This window comes from Etheostoma cragini, chromosome 8 (genome assembly GCF_013103735.1).
Source record: "Etheostoma cragini isolate CJK2018 chromosome 8, CSU_Ecrag_1.0, whole genome shotgun sequence".
Classification (NCBI taxonomy): domain Eukaryota; kingdom Metazoa; phylum Chordata; class Actinopteri; order Perciformes; family Percidae; genus Etheostoma; species Etheostoma cragini.
This window is the reverse complement of record NC_048414.1, coordinates 8,096,199-8,108,686: the sequence shown is the minus strand read 5'-3', so window position 1 is coordinate 8,108,686 and position 12,488 is coordinate 8,096,199. Positions and strand designations below refer to the sequence as shown.

The 12,488-nt window shown below is 39.3% G+C and overlaps 1 protein-coding gene across 3 annotated transcripts in view; it reads right to left on the bottom strand.

Annotated features, from left to right (window-relative positions):
* shank3a (SH3 and multiple ankyrin repeat domains 3a) overlaps positions 1-4,191 on the bottom strand; it is a 167,323-nt gene extending 163,132 nt beyond the window's left edge. For 2 of the 3 annotated variants that reach the window (XM_034879872.1, XM_034879873.1), the window contains exon 1: positions 4,133-4,191. The gene's annotated coding sequence lies outside the window, so the exon portion shown is untranslated. Of the gene's footprint in view, positions 1-793; positions 952-4,132 lie in introns of those variants that run through there. The other variant, XM_034879870.1, reaches the window with a different exon arrangement.
* Between the last annotated feature and the right edge of the window lie 8,297 nt (positions 4,192-12,488).

Sequence of the window (12,488 nt, the reverse complement as noted above, 5' to 3'; positions counted from 1 at the left end):
AAACGCTTTAGTGAAGCTCCCTCCGGCCTGCTGCCTGTTGCTTTTGGGTCCTCACCTCACCCCCCACCGTAACACATACATACCACAAGAAAATTATGCATGCTTTTTTAAACCATGTTATTGCACAAAAAGTATAAAATATAATCAGAAATGTCAGAACAGCTGGTTTATAATGATTATATACACTGGTCCAGTAATCTTTCTTTCAATTTAACTTTCAATTAAACTTCCAACTTGGTGACTTTTCCACAAAACATGACAACCTTTCATATCCCTTTAGTCAATTAATTTCAGAATAGAGCCTAGTAACAAATCGCATCCACTTATTAGTTTAACTACATTTTTGCAATCCCTCTCTACTATAGCTCACCGCTTCACTTTACCCTACTGTCCTCTTAATAAAGTAGAGAAGTATAAATCTTACATGATTTACACGTGGCAGAGCCATGTTAAATTGACCAAACAGCACTGTGTCTAAAACATGAATGAGCTACTAGCAAGTCATCAATGTAACCAAAAGCAACTCTAATACAAAATAATTTGAGTGTGATTATGATCCAAATATTTCTCCATCATTGGCTTAATCACATTCAGAAAAGCTCTTTCTTTCATTTAGCCTGCTTTTAATGTAAATACAAATTGATGATTGATGATGAATACCCACGTGCCTTATTGTGAGAGCATGTCTTTGCCACATTACATTAAAAAAACAACACAGCACAGAGTCCAATGCACTGATGCAAGCATCTAATCACACCAAAGATCAACAAAATCCTTTTTTAGTGACACATACCATGAACCGTGGTAAGTCCTCCTTCCTGAAGGGATAGGCAGGGAACTCAGAGGTCTGCCCAAAGTAATGAACAGAAGAACCAAACCTGTCAGTGTGTACGGTATACTGTGGAAAGGAAGGATCTGGAGGCAGACTCACAACAGTAAGAAGTAACAGGGAGGTAATAGGATCACGGCTGTCCATCTGGCCTCATCCCAACACACGCTAAAGGTTATAAATAACACCTCAATAGCTGATGCTGTTGATTGAATAATTCCATCCCTACTCAGAGACAATTTGGTATGTTAATGCAGCCACAGGAAAACTAACGTTTATGGCTTGTTTAAAGTGATTTTGGAGACATTTTAAACCCATTTAACTTGATAATATGGGAAGGAAAACCACAACAACAACAACTGTAATTTTTTATGGAGTACACATTTCTTTTACAAAAAATAAATATGCAATTTACTATTTTATACTGCCAAGGGATTCATCACAACAGTGACTCTGATTTCTTTAAGGGGGGACCTCTTTCCTAAAATGAGTCAAACTTGACCAATAAGATTTAAAACAACTTCTCAGAGGAAGGGCTCTCAAATAGTAATTGGACTGAGGGGACATTAAGAAGAGAAGGGAATATCAGCACTGCTTTTTTCAAAATCAGTAATATTCAAAGATAAGTGAGAACTAAACAAAGAAGAAAATGTTACTTATTATGTTGAACTGTTGAGTTGTTTGAGTAAGAACTAACATGCTGTGCTGTATTTTTTAAGGAAATTGCAGCAAAATGCAAGGAACAATTTCTCAAGTTGAGCACACAAATGTGTGTCTGTTTATTTTTCAGGAAAGAAATACACGGACAGAAAAAGGCGCTGTCCGGCAACAAACCCCGTAGGGCCCAACTTCATCACCCACTCATGATTTTTTTAAACTGGCTTGACTTAACCTTGAGTTAAGATTTGTGTACACTTCTAAACTCAAAAAAATAATAATTCCTGAACTTAAATGGACACCTCTCATCAAAATCATTCAAAAAGCTGTCCTAAGCACACAAAATAACCTGAAATAAAAAAGGAAAAGGGACCATTGCACTTGCAATTGCAAGGAACATGATAAACCCCCATCATAACAATATACAGTAGCTTCTGGTGAGCAGAAGCTGAATAATCTATAGAAATCAGTATTTGTTCAGATCCTTGTCCTGTTCAAGTTAATCAGTTCTTAAAGGGTTAATACAAAAAAAAGAACTGTCAAAACGCTCTACTTGTACTTGTACTATGTACTGTATGCCCTGCCTCACTGTTATCGCCAACACCACACATAGATACACACTCCTTAAGGCAGACATACAGGGACCTGATTCAAATCAAATTAATGCTTAAACAAGTGACAGTCAGTGATCCCTTGGGTCAATCACCTGTTTGACTTCTATAAGAGAGACAAGACAGGATAAGACACAATGAGACAGGGAAGAGCACTGCTGTGAGAGGCAGTTGATCTTCAATGCTGCCAGAGTCTTTGGTGTCTGTATGTCAAATGCCAGTGCACTCCATAGGAATACGATAACGAGGTCTGCACACAGAGGGAATGCCAAATGAGATATCAAACACAGAGGAGAGCTCAAAAACAGAGCACAGCACTGAACCATCATAGATGGAAATACTGCCTACCCACATTGTACTTTAATACTCGTCTCTTCCTCGTCTGGGTTGCGACAACACAATAGGTGGCACAGGACATGGACATAGCATCTGGATATCATGCCATATAGGGTGGCATCAAGGTATTTCTGCAATTGTCCTATGGTGATGGGTAGGGCTGCACGATTATGGCCAAAATGATAATCACAATTATTTTGATCAAAATTTTGACCACGATTATTCTCACGATTATTTGTTGTTTTTAACCAAAACAAATTTTATCGTCACATAGGCTATTCATAACTGCGAGAGGGATTGTAATGGACGTACTCACAGAGAGACGGCTGACTCATTACGAACGGGTCCAGCACGGGTCTAATGGCGTTTACACACGTTGTGTATTTGTAATGTCTGTATCGTCACTGCGTTGCATTTTTATGAAATATGATATTCTGGCCATGGGTCACATCTCTGGCCCAGGTCCAGCAGCTTCATCTCACACGCTTTTACTTTACCAACTGAAGTTAGTTGCATCCAACAACTTCTTCTGTGTTCTTCGCCATGGCCGCCGCGATAGCAGTGTTACCCGCGGAAACACTGGTACAAATACAGGTTTGCCCCTCTTACTTAACTATATACAGCTGTGTTAATAAAAAATTAAAACAGCAGACCAATGTCAGAAGTGTGGACCGGTGCTGTGTGGCGGGGCTGCGTGGAGAGTTAGAGGAGAGAGATTAGAGGAGAGATCCAACACAGGTACGGCTTTACAGACGGAATGGGTAATGTAACGCAAAATTAAACCATATCCATATAAACAGCATTGCAGCGGATGTGAGGACATTAGCATCTGTGCGTCCATTAGGAGCTAACAGCTAACAGACGCTACTAGCACCGACTAGCACTGGTCACTGCCGTTGTCTGAATAACACAGATGGGACAAATTGTTACATTTACTAGTAAACTGGTAAACGTTGTGACCGACGTATAACCGACTGCTATCTGTTGAGTTTTCCTCCAGTTACTCTGTCCTCTGTGACTGTCTACATCTAAAAACTAAGCTGCACGAGGTGCAGTAAATAACTCTGTCTGGCTCATGATCTGACAGGGGTTACGGAGCGGTAGATTGGCTTTGCAAAAAACCTGTAGAGTTCTATGAAATGACGCTTTTAAAAAAAAATCGCTCGATCACGCAAATTTGATCATAGGAAGTCAAAATCGTGATTGCGAATAAAGTTCGATTAATTGTGCAGCCCTAGTGATGGGCCCTTAGCTGAAGTGTGTTGTCTAAAGATCCTATTAAAACGCTCTAAACTTGGGATTAAAGATACACTCCTTGATTCTGTTATAGTGATTGATAGTGCCATCAGATTCCCTCCCAGCACAAATTTTCTTTGTCTTGAAACTCAACAGTGAACTATATACAGTGTATCAATACTTAACATTGTGATTACTTTACTGTAAATGGCAACATACCAGGAAATAAAGACGTATACCAAAAAAAGCATAAACTCATGAAATGTGTCAACAGTGCCATACATATTAGTCCAGGGCAGAGTTTTTGACACTGTCAACTCTTTAATTTAACAGAATTGGCAGAGAAAACAATCAAAGCTAATATTAGCCATCTACAAAATGTTGTGGAGTGAGATTTGATGAAAACAAACATGCAAGACGGCCACTCTGTCATTATGAACTGAAACGTGTTGGACATACTCACTTATTTGGAAGAGTAGGCTACTACTTTCATGGATTATAGAGATTCGGGGAAAGTGGATTAATATTGAATGTAAGGCCTATGCAACAATTCAGGCAAATTCCATCAATCTCCGTGACTTCAGTATGCCTCATAATTTGGTCCTATCACCGCAACTTTGGAGCAATGAACCAGAGCTTCCCGCGACTAAAAAAATCACAGCAGTCCCAGGTGCCAGACTTTTGTGTCAGTATCTGACGCTGAGAGCCTCTGACCAAGTGTGAGTATTTGAAGAACTGAGAGTGAGAACAGGTTGACGTAACACACGTTTGTCATCAAATTCATTTGATCTGGTATGAAGATGAGACGTGTGTGACTCAAACAACTCACATTTTTCAACAAAACGTACAACAAAAGAATGTAAAAAATAATTGAGAACCACTGTCCTAGATTACATTATACTACAATGGGATTCAGCATTAGGACTGTCTCTTCTCTCACTTTTCCATGTCATAGCAGAAAAACCACAGGTAAGCTAATAACAATATGGTCCTGAGCTGTTAATCTGCAAGTTGGCCAGTGAGCCAGCATGCACAATACCAGGACCATTGCAATGTTACACCTAAATGAAATGCAGGCTGTGACTGTGTTTGACACAGAGTGTCCGCTGCACATGTGTTACAATTCATTTTAGCTACTACATTAACCTAACTAACTGTACTATTATCTGCCCTTTTGTATTGTAACGATACTCACTGCAATTATATGTTATAAAAATGACGTTAACTAAATAGTGACGTTTTTTGACCAATGTTTTTTTCTTTTAATTTACAAAACGCATAACGTTATATGGTTTAAATATAGAGCACGTGTTTATCGTCTTAAGATAGCGTTAACCTCACGTTAGGTCAAATGTTAGTTTCATCTAGATAGCTAGCTAGTTATTAACAGTTAGCTATTGTGCTAGTTAGTTGGCCTGTTCTTGCTAACCGACAGGAGTAACGTTAATAACGCAAGTCCTTAATGAGGGCTAATATTAACAAACGTTTTTGGACAAATTACGTTAACAAGACAACGTTAGCTTGCCTGTGAAAATTGCAAACACCAGCTTTACCTGAAAAATCATGCAGAAGTGGCCAGTTGCAGTGGACTAAAAACACTGCTCAAAGAGGAGTTCAACGAGGTGAGCTAGCTAGCTAAAGTTACTTGGTCAACCACAGACTGACGTCAAAGTAAAAGCATTCTTGGTAATTTTTACTGAAACCATCCATTATCGTTGGATGAAACCCTTTTTTATTTTAAAAACACACTGCTTTGCAGCTACTTCTTACTGTGTATGACCTATTGATCGCATACAGTGTGATCATCATATCATATTTTTTGTATAGTCTATTTGCTAATCTTACTTATGTTATTTTATTATTGGGGTTATAGGCCGTTTGATTGTAATAAATATATAAACAGTATTGTATGGTACAATACTATAGCCTACTATTTTTAACAATAGTGTGTCTTCAACTTTATGCCTAAAGTTTGGCAAAGGCCCTTCCTACCCCTGTGAACACAGCAAGGCCAGAAATAAGAAATAAAAAATAAAAAACAAGAAATAAGTTTGACCTGCACAGAAACCTGACTTGAAAGAAGGATGATTTAAAAAAAAAAAACAGCTCTGTGGCAGGCCTTTTCAATTCCAAAACCTTGCAGCTTTACAGTCGAGTGGATGTTGTTTTTAAAGTTTCAGCTGTGATTTAATCTGTTTGCAATTGCCAAAGTTACTGTTTTTTTTTTTATCGCTTTGGTACTATTAGCGCAACTATGTGGTACAATTTCACAACTCTTCGTACAAAACTCCAAATCACTCTCATCACACTTTACAGCCAGTCTTTCTTTCAAAATTTGCCATTGGGCATTCATTTGGATTGTTAACATCTGTCACCACACAATTGTGTTTGATTCAAAGTACAATTTTTTTGTGAAATGTCATGAGGACTTATGGTTTAATCACCAAAATGCCTCAGCGTTCAGTTTTTGCTGCGGTTACAGGTAATTTGCTCAAAGAGACTAATAAACATAATCTTCATCTTAAGAAGTGAAATAACTGTCTGTATACAGTACATCCAACAGCGCAACTTATTTATCTCCTTTTCCTTCAACCTTCTGTCAGATGAAAGAGAACTTAGAAAAACACAAATGTTGTAGCCCCTTAAGAATATTCCTGAATGCATTGTACTGTATGAAGTTGAGCGCTGGAGGGGAAAACAGAATAAGTGTTTACAGCATTAGTGAAAAAAGAAGGGGAGGGTTTGAAAATGTGTCAAGTCTACATTCAAGCGCTGCGAACCTGTCTTTATGACAAATTTGTTGTGACACTTCTGAAGTTGCAAATCATGGGCTACTATATATTAATGTTTGTGTGTGAATGTGAAAGTGTGCATGTAAGACTCTGCGGGTTTGTGTGTGTGTGTGTTTGTGTGTGTGTGTGTGTGTGTGTGTGTGTGTGTGTGTGTGTGTGTGTGTGTGTGTGTCACTGAGAGCAACAAACTAAAACAAGAGAACACATGCTGGGCAGAGGATGCCTTTTTGCATTTTAAGTTGATGCCAAAGACAGCAAGTCACCTGTGTATAATTTTGTATATCTATGCATTTTAAAAGACATTTCAAAAACAAGGAAGAGGACACACTGCAGGCGATAACAGCAACCACCATTATGTTCAAATGCTTTCAATGTTGAAGTCATAAAGAAAACTATTCATCTAAATAGCTCTAATCATCTTAATTAGCCGAGAATTATACAGTATGGCCCACCTGAAATTTTAGATATGTCAATTATTTTGCAATAATAATGTGTTAGTACTGTGCCATCAAAGTCCTACTGTCATGAACTACTACAAAGAACTTACAAGCAGCGAGAAGTATGTTATTGATATCATCAACAACAACACCCTGTACAAAACAATTCACCCTGGCCTACCCACCCAGAGGGAAAGGCTGATGCCATTCTCTTACCTCCCTGCCCACAAGAGCAGAACAATGAGCACAACTGACCTTGACTAAGCGATATGGACGGAGGGTTGTTGGAGGGTCATATACTGTATAAAGGATGGGCTTGATTTTACCTTTGATTATGATTCTCCTTAGGTCTGAAGGCAGCCTGTACTGAGGGGGACTGTGAGAGAATATGATGCAGTTTAAACGCTATAATGCCAACACACACAGTGCCCTCTCAAATGGCTCATGGCTATTGAAATGATTGAAAAGCACTCTGTGTCACATATTAGCGCATCATGCCTTTTACTGCTAAGTTGAACTCTGGCTGTAAAGCAGCAGAGGGGAGAGGTTGGCTCGTAGAGGGGATAGCTGCGTAACAGTGGGTCAGTATATGGAGACAGATGGCTGTGTGGCCCCACTGTTAGCCTTGGCAGCAGAAACTCAACAATAGATCTGGAATGTGGCAACCTGGTCCTTTGCAGCTTGCTAAGACACATGGGACCACTAACACAAACACACATACAAACCCTCCTCTGTGCCACCTTGGCAGGGGCAACCCTCTGGGCAGTCCCACAGTCCACCTCCACCCCACCCCTCCTCTCCTTTTTCTCCCTTCTCCTTGGTCCTTTCTCTGCCTCCATCTCTCAATATCTCTGCTGGAGTCTGGGCCAGCAAGCAGTGGAAAAGCCCTTTACAGCAATTGTAAAAGAGAAAAGTAGTGGAGGCAGTGTGAGAACATACCCTAACATGTAACATGGATGGAGTGAGAAGAAGAGATTAAATCAAAACCTGACAACCCAATAAATCAATGATCTACATAATATGAGTTGAGACAACAGAACATCTGGCATTGTTAATGGACTGCATTTTGGAACTAGTTTTGTCACTTTCTGTGGAGCACACTATGGCTCATTATTATGGTTTAACAGTTAAACAAAAGATGAGAAAAGCTCCATCTTTACAATTAGAGGGGTTTCCAGGGTTGACTCAAAGTAGTCCAGGTAGGTATAAGAACTCCTAAGCATTTAATTAAAGAGTGAGTACCCTGTCATTACCATCTGGATTATAGTTGTTGCCTTAACCTCTGTTTGTACACTGTCAAATAATAAGTTTTGAGGACATGTAAACTGAGGTACCTCAGGTGTGATTAACATTTATAGCAGATTTACATCAGGATTATTGAAGATTATATTCTCTCCTCGACTTGTTATGTCAATAAAGTGGGATCATTGTTATTGATCTGCGAGCACGTACGTACTGAGAGGGATGCGGCTAGGGATGAGTGTCTGTACTAAAGGTATTGATCCGCTGTTGCCAGGCTCAGTAGAAAAAAGTATCTGCAAATTAATGAGACACATTGATCACAGTAAACATGGGAAACACAGTATCGCACAACATCCTCCCTCTGTGAAGTTTATATTCCACACACAGCCGCTCAAGAGACAAATGGAGAGAAAGAATAAATGAATAGAAAAAATGACAAAGGGGGTCAACAGAGACCAGCATGCAGATGAGCAAGAGAAGGGTGGAGAGTGAGCATGAGAGAGAGAGAGAGAGAGAGAGAGAGAGAGCGAGAGAGAGAAAGAGAGATGACTTGCAACTGACAGGGAGAGATTGATTAAGTGTTTGTGAAGAAGTAGAAAAATTAAACAGATAATGGGAAGAAAACAGGTTAAATAGACAGATAAAATGTTCGCCAGGCCAATAGGGCTCTGGCAGTGTGTGGATATGTGTGATTGCGGATGTTGTTAAAAGTTTGATAAACATTAAAAAGGGTTACACAAAATGTGAGAAAATAACACAAGGATTGAGGAATGAGAGAATAAGAGAATGGACAGCAAAAGATGAAGTGAGGGTTTTTGGGGGGAAAGCATTGTGAACCAAACGACAGAATCTCCTGGCTTTCCACCAATTCTGGTGTCTTTGCCTGTTAATCCATCATCAGCTGTTCCCACATCCCTGCTGCCAGGCTGCCTGGACTGTGTGTAGTCCTGGGTGAATAAACAACGTGATAAATGAAGGTCTGAAACTAGACAAAGTGCCCACTCCCAAAACTGTTGCTGTGGGGCCACATGGGTCAGGTAAACCATTTACTGACCTGAGGTGTATTTATTCAGGTTTAAACTGCAACATTTGTCCCATCTGTGGTGTAAGTTTAGGTTCATAACATAGACAGTTGGTTGGTTGAATTAATGAATGTGACAGACATTCTGTTGTCTCAGACGCAGTGGAGTGGTTATGATAGCTAGTTTTGATGGATGTGACTAGCTGGTGGTGTAAATAAATTGGACTCTATACTTTGTTTCACCGTGTGTGTGTGTGTGTGTGTGTGTGTGTGTGTGTGTGTATGTTTGTGTGTGTATGTGTATGTGTTGTGTGCATGCGTGTACGCGTCTTTGTAGAAAGATAGAAAGCCTGTACTGCTCTGCGGCTCAGTGTTCAGCCATGCAGAACACAGAAACAGTAATCAAACAGAAAGGGAAAAACAAACCACCATCACTACAACCTGAAACACCTGCTATCACACATTCAACTGGGCTTCAGTCTCTAGGCCACCATAAAGGATTTGCTTTGCAAATAGCTGTAGCAACGTGGGAATATGGTTAGCCATTAGTGAAGGACACTCATTTCAGAGGTTGTGGGTTTAGCAAATACCACAGAGCTACCCAGCATGAAGAGACTTTTAACAATTCTGAGCTGTGTTGCAGATAAGATAGACAGACCATAATAAACTACATGGTTGTCTCCCTGCTTCAGTTAATTAAAAATCCACAAAAGTAGCATGTGGAAGAAAAAAGTGTATTGTATTATAAACGTCAGATCCCTACTTCACAAATTCCTCATTTAGGAATGGAATCAATCTGTTCAAACAATAGATTACCCCCCCCCACCCCTCACAGTCTTATACCTGATTTGAATTTGGATTAGGAATGATGGGAATGATTAAGAGGAATGTTCTTAGTAGAACTCTTTTTGAATGTGCTTACAGCTTTCTCTGGAGCATTTACTTCAACAGTGTTTGCTGATGCACAACAAACCCACCACCAATGGAAGAGCATGGACTAAATATGACACTGTTGTCCCCATAGCTAAAAAACACAGCTAATATACATGCTAACACATACTCAACACATTCAAATTCACTTGCATATACACATACACATACAGACATGGACTCTCTCTCTCTCTCTCTCTCTCCTTTTCCCTCTCTTCCTCTCTCTCTCTCTCTCTCTCTCTCTCTCTCTATCTCTCCCTCTGTCTCTTGCTGATTAGCCTTATCAGCATCATCAAACTTGAACGCATCGCTATGGGGTAGATTGCACAGACAACCATACCCATGATGATGATAATGGAAATGGAGAGTATTCATCAACAACCATGAAACAGACTCTGATTACAGTCATTATTAGTTATGATGACTCGGACTGATTAATAATTTAAATAATCAAGTTGAAAGATCTAACTAGGTGGAGTGTAATGCTTATTAAATATATTTTCTTCTGCTAAAAAGAAGCGTTTTATATATATATATGTATATAAAATATACACAATAATTCAATAGATTTTATAATATTTTTTCAGGCAATCATACAAATATGATTTAAGTTTGCCCACTGAAGGCTAGGTCAAGTTTTATCTTTACATGTTCTGGGAGTACTCTCCTGTTGGTCAGATCTGGAACAATATTGTATCCAAAATATCTGCCCTGATTAATGTTACTGTACATGTTTCTGCAAATGCTTTGATTCTGAATGATGTCAGCCCTCCAGCTCTCTAAAACTATAAAACGTGCTGTGTTTGCTGGACTCACGGCTGCTAAGAAGATGACTGCAACCCGTTGGAAACCGCCTCGTGGCGGATCTGAATGAATCACCATCTTGCTTCTGTTTGTGGATGTATTTGGTCCCTTGTCTTGTTTCTATCTGTGTGTGCGTTTGTGTATGTCTGTTTCTCCTCACTCTGACATCTCTCCATTAGTGCATGCATAGGTACTGAGCATGAGTGTGTAATTCAGGCCTGTGTGTGTGTAATACAACAGAGTATAAATTGTAATTAATAATAATAATAATAATGATAAAGTATAGAGTATTATTATTATTTTTATTCTATGAGTGTTTTTTGTGAGCTGCGGACGTTGCGTTTGCTGTTGTGTTGTTGTGTTTCCCTCCTTCTCGTCTTTCCCCTCTGTGTGTTCTTTATTTTATTTTTTTCTTGGTCCTGAGACGTGCTCTCATGCATCAGCATATTGTCTGTAATTGTTTTGAACTCTAAGTTCTTTTAAAAACTCAGATCAACTTTTCCTTTCATTGTTTTATATATTTTATGTGTCCTTTTGATTTAAAAAACGTTTTTGTGTGTGCGTGTGTAGGCATGTATTTGTGTGTTTTGTTCCTCCACTGACAGATCGTTCAACTAGCAGAGCCAAATGAGGTGCTTCCTCATTAGCCTCATTAAGCTGAACCCTTGTTTTGTTAATTGACATAAAAACAAACACTTGCTCATGAAATAGAAGTTGCCAATTATCCGCTGCCCCCTCCCCCTGGTTTCTTTGTTACTGTATGTGTGTGTTTTGTGAATCAGGGCCAACAGATGGATGATTCAAGCTTCCTATGGATCTTTCATTCATACCAAAATTATCTCAATACTTGATGATGAATTATAGTTTTCTTCTTTGCACATAGAGAGAGGTATTTATTTAATTTCATGTATGACTGCATCTACACAAAAGGCAACTATTTCCTCAAAACTCAAGGAAAGAATCCAAATTTCACTGGCACTTTTGGGATGGCAAAGCCTCTAAAATTATGGGGCACTCAGATAGATCAGTTGCTAGAGCGGGTGCTCATAGATGAAGGTTTACTCTTTGTAAGGCGGGACCCGGGTTTGACTCTGACCTGTGGCGCTTTGCTGCATGTCACTCCCGCCTCTCTCTCCCCTTTTTGTGTTTTTAGCTGTCCCATAATAAAAATAATTATGTTTGGTACTTTGCTTCAAATGGACTGTTAACGGCAGTGTGTAAAATTAAACTTAAAGACGGTACTTGGCGGGACGAGCCATGGTCGTAAAAAACCCAGAGAGTGAAATTCTGAATGCAAAAAACTCATAGGGTTACAGGCAGTAAAATAAATAGTAAAGCGAACAAATACTAATTCTATTTGTTACATAATGCTACAGGTCTGTATAGTTCAAGTTTTGTGTTGATTTACCCACATGGGAGAATCTACCTCTATTGAACATAAGCAAGAGAAGCATGATTGCTGGTAACCATAGAGACCCTACAGCATTTCTGAGAGCGACACAGAAGAAAGCTTTTGTCAGACAATTTCCCATCCTAAACACACACACACACACACACACACACACACACACACACACACACACACACACACAC